Source organism: Amphiura filiformis, chromosome 10, assembly GCF_039555335.1.
Source record: "Amphiura filiformis chromosome 10, Afil_fr2py, whole genome shotgun sequence".
Taxonomy (NCBI): Eukaryota; Metazoa; Echinodermata; class Ophiuroidea; order Amphilepidida; family Amphiuridae; genus Amphiura; species Amphiura filiformis.
Genome location: NC_092637.1, coordinates 57,529,604 through 57,540,810, shown reverse-complemented (window position 1 = coordinate 57,540,810; position 11,207 = coordinate 57,529,604). Strand labels below are relative to the sequence as shown.

The window sequence follows — 11,207 nt, the reverse complement described above, 5'->3', positions numbered from 1 at the left end:
ACAGTATGTATTATCTTTCTAGCGCCCCTTTGCACCGATAGTACATTCCAATGTGAGAATGGATATTGCGTCGACCAATCAGCACGATGCAATGGTATTGATGATTGTTTAGACACGTCTGACGAGCAGCAATGTGGTAAGGAAAATTCAACGTAAAACGATAGATTAGTTGCTCTTTATATCGTAAATCTGACAGATTTGATATTACACCATTGATCTAGGCACCACGTTTAAGTCGGCCCTATAGACCTTTTTCCCTCTTTCCCATCATGCACTATTCCAGGGGGGTATGAGTGTCGCAAAATACATCATCTCCCCGGGGGAGTACAGAGTTATGTTCATCACATTCTGGAATACGGACATTTCGACTGGTGCCTTCATCACAAAAAAGGAATCCCCGATAATGATGATAATGGCGCCACCGTCACTAATACCTTTCGGGGCAAAAACAACATTTCTATGCCTTATGGACATGGTGTATTCACCCAAAAAGTTTCCTGTTATTGAAACCTAACTTTGCATACATTTTATAGACCTAATGGTGAAAAACTGATGACGGGACACGCAGTGATATTTTACCGGCATCCGTTTCACTTTTTTTTTCGGAGTTGAAAATAAAACGAACACAAAATCTCTTACACAGATGTTCTGCATCGCTCCGTAACTGCATCACTCGTGTATTCAATTATTGCATAATTAGTAACATCGATGGCCTTTACGATAATCCGCATATATGGAATCAGTATGCCCATATTAAGACAAAATAATTGCAAAGGCCTGGCAAAGACCATCGGATGCACACGATCTATGAGGTTGATGAACTACGTCATACCCCCCTGGAATAGTGCATTGTGGGATAGAGGGAAAAAGGTCTATAGGGCTATCGGCGTCCCGATAGGTACGATGCACAGCGTCAACACCCTATGTTATAAATATTTTTTCATACAGGTCCAAACTCTGTTGGTGAAATCAATATTCTATTATTGACATAGATAAAGAAAGTTTACATATGCATTGTGATATACACGTGTGATCGAATATTATAATACAAGCACCTGGATTTTAGGTGAATGGGCTAAACGTGTTCCTTTATATAATTGTAATTCTCAAAATTAAATATATCACAATTTTAACTTACGTTTTTAAAAATCGTTACGCCAAAAATGCAGTAAAAATGTATCCAGAGCAAACAGCAGTGGCCGCTAATTAGTGTATTTAATTTCAAGTTAGTGTATTTAAAAACAAACCTGGGTTTACCTGAAAACAAATCGAATTTCCTTGTAATAGCAACACCATATGGGATACTAGAGCATGCGCAAATCGTATATAACGTGTAGAATAGAACTTGGCGGTATCTCATATGATAGTCGTACTATGCTTAGCCTGAGTCGCTCGGCCTATCTCGAACAAAATCGCCATGCGTAGCTATTGAAAAACGAGAGGATTCGCCGTACTATCATGGCAATTTTTGACACGAAGATATAGGGATGATGACGCTGTGCGATGTTGTTTCTATTTTACCACGGACATGTACATTGTTATGTACCGAGCATAATAATCAACATTGTAAAGTGCTGTGTTTAGCATTATGTACATATTCAGGCTATGATAGAACCATCCATCATTACATATCGCATCGATAGCGCCATGATGGCACAAATCGCATCGATAGCGCTATTCGCTGTAGAAGCGACGTAAGGCTATCATAGCAATAGATGAATACAGTTTTTGACTATATCGCCATGCACTACGCCGTTCACGCGGTACATATACATTGAACCATATCATGCTGATCACTCGCACCTGTAAGATTAGTATCTTTGAATAGAGCGGTATTGTATTCAATATATGGTGATAATTGCAATCTGCTTGTAGTGCAGGGCGATATAGTCACAAATTGCATTCATCTATTGCTATGGTAGTTAATCATATTATGACGTCACTTCTACAGCAAATAGGGCCAAACTACATTTTATGGTTTGTTGCTGTTGATTATTTTTAGAGCAATTTGAATGTACCGAGATGCTTCAATGTGATGATGTTTGCGTTAGGAAAGATCAAATATGTGATGGCTTGGAATCCTGTGCTGATGGAAAAGATGAGGTCACATGTGGTGAGTACACGTTTTATTTCACTTATTTATTTAACTAATGTAGTAATTTCTTGATGATTGATTTATTGCTTGTTTACTTGTTGGGGTGGGTGGGGTTTTTTTTGGGTTTTTTTTGTTTGTATAATGCTACGCGCAACGGCTTAAAGAGGCTGTGTACTCTCAGACATGCATGTAGTAAAAGTGCAATAACTTTGTAATTATTCGCGCAAGACATATAAAAGTATACATTTTTATGAAGGCAAGACATCAATAAATCTTAATATAAATACAGATTTGGGGTAAAAACAACAATTATGAAGAAAATCACAAAAAGTGAGTTTTTGGCAATATTTGTTAGGTACATCATAACAAAAAAACACTCTTTTTATTTTGTTTTTAGCTCAATCTTGAGGCTCCATTCCGAAAACTTTTTTTAAAATTTTTTTGATATCGCCTTATTTTTTGAGATATTGACCATATAAGGCATCAAATTGAACTTTTTAAAATTCACAAACGCCTATTTGCACAAAATGATGCCTAAAATCGGAAATAGACCAAAATATAAAATATATGAGAAAACCGTTTCTTGAGTCGATCATGCTTTTTACGATGATCATATTTGCTTACCTATAGATGCTGTATTTATTGAGTTATCGTGTACCTAAACGTCATTTTCGGGTAAATCCACGGCCCCTTGAGAAGTTTGAGCGAAATCCATTCATAACTTGATATTTAAATTGGGGGAAAGAACTTGAAAAAACCCACATTTTATCAGCTAAAACGGGGCCATTTGACCACTAGGTTTTTGTGCTTCCGTGGTGTTTCCATAAGATGCGCCGCGCATGCAGATAAGCGTCGCGTATGCGTAGCGTATTTGTGCGTTAACAAATTGCGCGATACGCAACGCGATGCGTTGTTGCGCGCGTGTACCCTACTGGTACAACAAAGATTTTCTTTCCTTTTCAATTTCAAACACGAGTGGAATAGTGAAATAAAATGCTTAAAATATTGCAGTTGGAGTTTACAAATCTGGATTTTCATTCCTTGTTTTTATAAAGAACATAACAAAGTACAAACATATCAAAAAAAACTCAATTTTGCGAAAGAAACAATGTCTAGAGTACACAGCTGCCTTAAGTGCTGCGTCCAATTGCGTGAACCCAATTCTATATCAATACAAGATGTCGTGAGTCTCGTTTTGTATGTCAATTATAAACCGAAGAAACTATAGGAATGGTTTATAATAATCTAGTATTCGTTAGTATGCCGACTTCATAGAGATCATTCTGAAATTCTAAATGATACTCTACCCTAATGCTGGTTTCATACTTTCCTACCGCTTGCCGCTTTGCCGCTCTGAAGATGATTTTACTTCACTGCGCAGTCTCACCACAAACGCTAGCGGTGACCAGTGGTAAGCCGATACATTATATATAACGATCACTCCACCGCTTTAAGAGGCAGCACCGCTGGGGGTTGACATCAAATCAACTCGGAGCGGTGCCGCTCTGATGTATGAGAACAAAATACGATTTTGGAGCGGTGCTGTGCGGAAAGAGTGACTTTCAGTGTCATGCCGTTGCCGCTCAGTGATGTGCCGCTCAGGGGCAACCGGCAGAAAGTATGAACCCATTATTCTATTCTATGAGCATGATGAGTATATTCACATTTTGTTTCCCAAATAATTGTCTTGTTTGTTTGTTTTTTGGTTTTCTTTTCTTCCTTTTTCTGCTGTTGATAAAGATGTAAGTAAATGTCCCGTAGATTGCAGCTGCATGTACGATGAGGACGGACTTGATATCGAGTGTATGCGAGGATGGCTACGGTCAATGGAAGGTGTAGCAGACCTGCCAGCAACAACTCATGAGTTGTAAGTGCAGAAGACAGAAACTATCATGTCTTTAAAATTAAAACAAAACCAATTTCTTAAATACATCGTTTCCCTTTAATTATGAGCACAGCGCATTGGGCGTTAATCTGTCGGTGGATATTGCCCTGAACAGTGTACCTCGGTTATATTTATAAATGCGCTTTTATAAATACGCACGTGACTCATGGGCACGACATACCAAGGCCACCAAGCGTGACCAAATACCCATGTATTGACCACTATACAGAAAAGGATAGGAACTCTGTAGATAAATATCATCAGATTTAAGTAGTAATTGAATTGCAAAATTATTACACAAATTGCAATTCCGAATTTGTAATAATTTTGTTATCAAAAACAACATTTTGAAAGTATTCGCCACTTGCACGGTTCCGCCATTATGCACTATATGCGGGGAGAGCCTCGAACTGGCAGCATACATGAAAGGAAGAATTACGTAACCTTACACAGAATGTTATATGACTGGTTCAATTCCCATTCATGTATGCTGCCAGTTCGAGGCTCTCCCCGCACATAGTGCATAATGGCGGAACCGTGCAAGTGGCGAATAGATCTCCTTCACTCGTGTATTTGCGTTCAGACTTTTAAGAACTTGTTAAAGACTTATTTATTTAGCAAAGCATATACCAAACATAACTGACGTAACTGATGTATGTATACATTTTAATGTTTGAATTGTACGTGTACTTTATGTATGTTAATGTTTAATTGTACTTATTTGTTTTTCTTGTCTGCGCCTCGGAATAGTTCTACTAGATTGATGGTGCATTGCAAATGCTTATTATTATTATTATTATTATTATTTATTATTATTATTTTGACGACGGAAAAAATATTCAACGACGGAAACGTTTACAATATAATCACAAAGTTGAACAAAATAGACACTTTTGCTGCACAGTCGTTTCATGTTGTTCCGCCTTTGCATCCAAATGTATAGAAAGACCAACTGCTATGTAGAAGGTCACTTCGAGACTTGCTGTCTACTAGCTGTTATGGCAGCGTGGAGGTGGTCACGTGCGTATTTATAAAAGCGCATTTATAACTATGACCGAAGTACACTGCTGAATTGATATGACTGTGGGAAAAGAGTATCAAGAAATACGATATCCATATATCGACTATTTTATTTTGCAATTTTTTTTGTGTTGTTAAAAAACCACTTGTGTTTTAAGTGTAAATTTACATGTGTGGAGTATATTGATCTTATAATTAACATCATTACACAAGCTTGCACAGATATTACACTCGTACACATGTGCCCCAGAAATTCCGTAATACGGAGAAAAGCCTAGCTCCTCTTTTGATTTTAACTGATGTATGTTAAGTGAGACGTTTAAGGTTAGCAACTATTTTAAGCTGTTGCGATTTGGTAGTTCACAGCATCTTGTGAATGGTAGTGAGCTTTGGCAAAAATTGCATTGATCATTTTATAGCGAGTGTGTAGAAGAATTCAAACATCACATTTATAATTTTGTAGGTTCTGTGGTTCTTGAGTTATGCTGTAAAGAGGGCTGAAACAACAACACTTTTGTAAAAAGTATCAACAGCAATAAACCAAACAAGTTTTCAAAGTAAATGATTTTTAAAATTTTAGAAAGTGTTATTTTTGAATAATATATTGATTTAGATAATGAATATCGATTTTTTTGGCTGTTTCGACCTACAATACCTAGTTTACCCTTAACACAAAAAAAATCGGAAGGTTGTTTAGGTTAACTCCCGATAGATGCACACGTACTGTGGGACTGGGAAATAGGTTTAGTTTCCATGATGTTTAAACGGGTGTGTTTCTTCTTGTTATTCACAAAATGGACATTTCGTTTACGGACACGTACACATAGGAAATATTGCGCAAGTGTATTAAAAGTGTATTTTTGAAGTTTATCAAAGAAAATATCCGTACATCTTGTTTACCAATGTTATATTTAAACCTCATTACTGTTTATGTTTTATTTGCAGGACAATTAAAGTTGAAAATGAGTTTCTGAAACCAGGCGTGTTTAAAACCCTGCAAAGACTTAAAAACTGTAAGACTCACTATAGTGACTATTTTAAAGCATGGTCATATTCACGAAATGTTATATTTTCTGTATGAACGTGTAAGCTTTTAAGTGATACCAGCCAAGTTTGATATAAAAATGGATGGATTGAACATGATACACAAAGATATTGGTCAAGCTGCGAGTTTTAAAAGATATCGTGCGAGGCGATAGCTGAGCACGACATCTTTAAAACTAAAAGCGAGACTAATATCTGTGTGTATCTTGTGAAAGGATCCATTCGATTTTATCATTATTATTCTTTTAGAATCTGTTTTGTGGTCAAAAATGTGATGTTTGGTCAAAAATGTGATTTTTGGTTTAAATTTAAATTTTCTCGATTACATTCTGTAACCGCTTAAAAGTGGGGTCCCTAAACGGTGTTACGATATCTATACGCTACATGTATGGTGATCGTGGACTGCAAGCTGATGCAGAGACCTCCGTGTTCAGGTGAAATTGGTCGCCAATTTCAGTTTGAGGGCAGATATCCAGAGTAATTGTTTTTTGAAAATGTGTATTTTATAGGATGGAAGATTCTCAGAGCATAATAATGTTTGAAAAGTGGACAATTGGGAAGCGTTGCTTAATAGACATACAGCAATTGAAAATTAATTACAAAACACTGCTCTGGGCTTTATTACCCCGGGGATTATCAGAATTCAGGAAAATCACCTTTTTTGTAATAAGTTAATGCCTTGTTAAGTAATATACATTATGCTTATCGGGACAACATGTTTCTTTATCATTTATTTAATGCTTTTGTACAGGAACTTGCTAATTGGTGGGCATACGGGTATCACTGAAATACCGTCGATGACGTTTGACAGGCTGGAACAGTTAATCTTTTTGTGAGTTTAATAGAATAATTCTCGGCAGGCAAATTAGAGAATAAAGGTATTGTTTTTAGCCCCTGGAGTGCATCTATCGTCTCATATAACACGGGCGACATCATTATTTTAAGTAAAACAACGAGGCGAATTAGTCCCGTTGTTGCTATGCGCCTCCGATTGGTTCAAATAGCGAGTACGGGTATAGCGTCGATGCACACGCGCTGACCCGTGTGATATCGTGTCATATCACAAGGGTAAGAACCAATAAGATTGCAGGAACATCCTCAAGTGTTTAAGAATTCGTGATAACACCGTCGTCTTTTGCTATCCAGCAGCAGTGGCAGCATCTCAAATACGTGTGCCCCTCTGACAAAAAATGAAAGAGAAAACCAGGCGGACAAACAAAAAGAAAAGGGGCAAGGAGCCCTTTTCTACCAAAAATTCAGCCCGGTCATGGGCTAAAATACAAATAAGCGCGCACATTAAAAAGATAAAAACCCTTTCCATCATGATAATGGGTGAAAATAGTGTAAAATACAAATTTTTGCGCGTTATACACACGCACATCATCTCAATAACGCCTTTTTTGGAAGCTCGAAGACATACAGTTTGTATGTATTGTATGATGTAGTTTTTTTTTCGTCTGTGCCCTAATAATTTTATTTTGCCCCCTCTCCCCGACCAAAAAAGCTGGCTACGCCCCTGATACTAGTAGTTTTAACATGACATAAATATGTCATCATGAGAAATTGTGTTGCCTTCATAGTTTTTTTTTAAATATGATCCTAACATAAACATATCTTAATACCGGGGCAGAACTTGGACCGTCATCAGGACACTGGCAACACAAGACATTTTTGTCATAAGTATGTACTTTTTTATTTCAAAATTACAATCATCAATGATGTTGCCGGTGTTGTAAATCTATACTTCTAGCTACACTCGTAGTTATAACAACTGATTATACAATAATATCTAAATTTGAAAAGAAAGAAAGAACAGTTTATAAACCCAAAGTGTTACAATTAAATAAGACAACAAATAAACACAAATCCCAACCGGCACACAACCCAACTTGAAAAAAGGCAAGGGAATATGCCGGCATGGGATTCGAACCCACGACATGGCGATTACCAGACGGACGCTCTATCCATCAAGCTACCAGCTCCCACTGATAAACGGTAGATAAAACTGGGTCTAAAGTGAGCAATCGAGGTATAGTATACAATACACACAAACAAACATTACACAAGTACACAAGTAAATGTGGGTCAACATGTTTGTACACATAAATATTTTACAATTCTTTGTTTCAGGAATGTGACAAATGTCAAGTTTGACATATTACCCGATAATATCTTCGAGGAATTAACTTCATTGAAAGTACTGTAAGTGGTTTAAAATATATCATTAATATGCATGTTTTTCCTAGATTTAGGCCTCCTTAATGTGAATACTATAGTAGTGGACAATATAGGCCTATAAGTATAGCATATTGAAGTTCTGGAACAGTCCTTCAAGGGACACTGGAGGTTCCGACACAAATGAAAAGTCATTTAGGAATGTGTCAGAACCCTATTTCATATAGTTTTTATTTTGATCTTGATGGGTTCGAATCTCTAACCAATAATTATACCTCTCAGCCTTACATGTAACTCCTGTACAGCAAAAACAAACAAATAATACATTGGGGTATTTTATAATGTTCTTTCTGCTCATGTTCTTCAGTACCTGATAAAGGCCTACATCAATAGGAATTTTATGTCTCTTCTCTTTAATTGATTCAGAATTTTATGGGACAGTAAAAACATTGGATTTGAAGATGGCGTTTTCAATGGTTTACTAAACCTCGACACATTGTAAGTAATAAAACAACAGTCATTTTAACTACTGCACGTTTTGTGCCTGTTGTTGCATTTGGCCCTCTTCACTTTTAAACCTATACATCAGTTTTTATATCTTGTTCAAACCCTCTAAATTAATTGCGTGTTTCTCAATTTTTTTGTGGTTTTGTGTGCGTTAAGGGGTCGATGTAGCAACGTTTGAACAGTGTTTTGTGGTACCAAATTACATTGTGAATATGAGGAATGTCCTGATGATATCAAATAATTTTTTATTTTGGTAAATTCTCGATATAATACAAATGATATTGTTTATAATACAAATGTTATTGTTTATGGCAAATTATTAAATATTGATATTTTTGATATTAATGATATGTACTTACTTTTTTACACTTTAAAAAGTGTTTGTACCTGGGAGGAAAAGCCGTCTATAATTTTTGAAATCTTTGCCCTTTCGTATTGAAGATATACCCCCCACACACACACACACACAAAAGGAATTTTTGGGGAAATGTATATCTTCAATTCGAAAGGTCAACATCTTCAAAATTATTTGATATCAGAAGGAAATTCCACGTATTCAGAATGGAATAGTGTTATTATTAATATTAGTGTTATTTTCATTATTATTATTATTATTATTATTATTATTATTTTATTTAAGTTTACTATTGTATTTATTTAAACTACAGGGTTATTGTAAAGGGCGATCCACTAATTGAGCGTAACTCGTTTCTAAGAAAGCGCCATCTGGATTATCTTCCCAATCTGAATACAATGTAAGTGGGTTATCCCATTTGAATCTCATACACCCCTATGACATAAATCTTCTACACACACGTGAGATTTAAAAGGGGTTACTTGAATGGGTGACTCCAGTTGAAATCTACACCCCGGATGATTCTTCCATATGAGGTTTATGGATTTCAGCTGGAATAGCCCAAAAGCGCTGTGCTTCATATTCCAAGTGTTTTAACACTTGGAATTAAAAGTACTGAAGTACCTTGAGTATATAGAAAAAAAAGCTTCATTTGCAAGTGATTTTTAACAAATAAGAAAAGAACAGAAAGAAAGTATCATCAATAAATGCGACTAAATTATAAGGAATAATGTCGTAAAACAAATGTTATACACATGTTTTTGGTGTTATTTTAAAGGTTTTTCTTCTGATGTTTTTACCTACTTTTTTAGTAACATGATACCCGAAAACTGTAATATCAGTGCATGCCAAAAAGTAGAGAATAAACTATAGGAAGTTTTGTTTTTACTATCCTCTACCGTGAGATAGACGACAGGTAGGTCCAATATTTTACTACGATAACAATATTGGATAGTGGATAGTAAAAACAAAAATTCCTATCGTTTATTCTTATTCTTTTAGTCAGTTAAGTATTATTTTTATAACTGTTAATTATTTTTTAAAGCAAGAACTAAGTTACCGTCATAAATACCCCCCTTATACAGTATTCGGCACTATTCTACGCATACAACGCGATACATACGCGCACCACTACAAGCGTGTTATGCGTTATCAACACTCATGATGACGTGAGATCGTCTACAGCCCGGGCCACGGCCTGATAGACGGCACCCGAAATCATGCGATTATCCAATCAGATTATGTGTCTATGAACTAGACCACTCCCACTGACTTAGAATGCAACTTGTTGGTTGCTCCGTTTTGTAGGAACAACAACAATGTGTGTGACGCAAAAGTCGGCAATAATCAAGTTGAGACAAAATAACAAGCACAAAAATAGAAAAAAAAAAACAGAAAAAATTATAAAGTGACATAAAAAAGCTCACTTATAAAATGACACAAAAAAGCTCATAAGTTTTCGACCACGTATGAGATCGATTACGGGATTTCAACATAAGTTTAGGTACAAAATAAGTTTGTAATCTTAGTGGATCATAGCATGTTCTGATTGCCATTACCATATGCTTCTTTCATTACATTTTTTCATCAGCTACGTGGACGATCCAATGATGTGCTGCGACGTCGAAAAGCCTGTCTCATGTATAACCCTCAAAGCCACGTACTCCATCTCAGAATGCGGACATTTACTGGGAACCACAACTTTTAAATCAATCACATTCTTGCTTGGATTATCTGCTATAATCGAAAACATCATGGTCATCGCCCTCTACGTCTTCTTCAGGTACTTTAGCAGTGCTAATATCCCCCAAGTGCAGAGCTTTCTCCTTACAAACCTGGCTACTGCGAACTTTTTGACGGGTCTGTACTTAATCATTATCGCTGGGAAAGATGCTGCCGTTGGTGACGCCTACCAAACGATCTCCAGAACTTGGCAATCCAGTTCTACTTGTCGAGCTGCCGGATTTCTCGCTTTCCTTTCTTCTCAAGCATCGTTGATTTTGTTACTGCTGTTAGGCATCGATCGCATCATGAGCCTTTTCACGCCACTTCAGAAAAGACGTCTAAATACGAGATCAGCACACGGAAGTTCGGTCTTTGTTTGGTGTTTCTGTACAATATTAAGT

The 11,207-nt window shown here is 36.4% G+C and overlaps 1 long non-coding RNA gene across 1 annotated transcript; it reads left to right on the top strand.

Annotated features, from left to right (window-relative positions):
• Window positions 1–35: 35 nt before the first annotated feature.
• LOC140162324 (uncharacterized) lies at window positions 36–3,957 on the top strand. Its single transcript, XR_011860234.1, has 3 exons — window positions 36–136; window positions 2,003–2,113; window positions 3,836–3,957. It is a non-coding gene; the product is annotated as an uncharacterized lncRNA (long non-coding RNA).
• Window positions 3,958–11,207: the final 7,250 nt, after the last annotated feature.